Source organism: Oncorhynchus mykiss, chromosome 7, assembly GCF_057628025.1.
Source record: "Oncorhynchus mykiss isolate SJ-2025 chromosome 7, ASM5762802v1, whole genome shotgun sequence".
In the NCBI taxonomy this organism is placed as follows: Eukaryota; Metazoa; Chordata; class Actinopteri; order Salmoniformes; family Salmonidae; genus Oncorhynchus; species Oncorhynchus mykiss.
In genome coordinates, this window is record NC_143028.1 from 82,908,810 (window position 1) to 82,910,000 (window position 1,191).

A 1,191-nucleotide genomic window follows, 5' to 3' on the forward strand; every position below is an offset into this window, starting at 1 on the left:
GACTCTGTACCGGTACCCCCTGTATATAGCCTCCACATTGACTCTGTACCGGTTCCCCCTGTATATAGCATCCACATTGACTCTGTACCGTAACACCCTGTATGTAGCCTCCACATTGACTCTGTACCGGTACCCCCTGTATATAGCCTCCACATTGACTCTGTACCGGTACCCCCTGTATATAGTCTCTACATTGACTCTGTACCGGTACCCCCTGTATATAGCCTCCACATTGACTCTGTACCGGTACCCCTGTATATAGCCTCCACATTGACTCTGTACCGGTACCCCCTGTATATAGCCTCCACATTGACTCTGTACCGGTTCCCCCTGTATATAGCCTCCACATTGACTCTGTACCGTAACACCCTGTATGTAGCCTCCACATTGACTCTGTACCGGTACCCCCTGTATATAGCCTCCACATTGACTCTGTACCGGTACCCCCTGTATATAGCCTCCACATTGACTCTGTACCGGTACCCCCTGTATATAGCCTCCACATTGACTCTGTACCGGTTCCCCCTGTATGTAGTCTCCACATTGACTCTGTACCGTAACACCCTGTATGTAGCCTCCACATTGACTCTGTACCGGTACCCCCTGTATATAGTCTCTACATTGACTCTGTACCGGTACCCCCTGTATATAGCCTCCACATTGACTCTGTACCGGTACCCCCTGTATATAGCCTCCACATTGACTCTGTACCGGTACCACCTGTATATAGCCTCCACATTGACTCTGTACTGGTACCCCCTGTATATAGCCTCCACATTGACTCTGTACCGGTACCCCCTGTATATAGTCTCTACATTGACTCTGTACCGGTACCCCCTGTATATAGCCTCCACATTGACTCTGTACCGGTACCCCCTGTATATAGCCTCCACATTGACTCTGTACTGTAATACCCTGTATATAGCCTCCACATTGACTCTGTACCGGTACCCCCTGTATATAGTCTCTACATTGACTCTGTACCGGTACCCCCTGTATATAGCCTCCACATTGACTCTGTACCGGTACCCCCTGTATATAGCCTCCACATTGACTCTGTACCGGTACCCCCTGTATATAGTCTCTACATTGACTCTGTACCGGTACCCCCTGTATATAGCCTCCACATTGACTCTGTACCGGTACCCCCTGTATATAGTCTCTACATTGACTCTGTACCGTAACACCCTG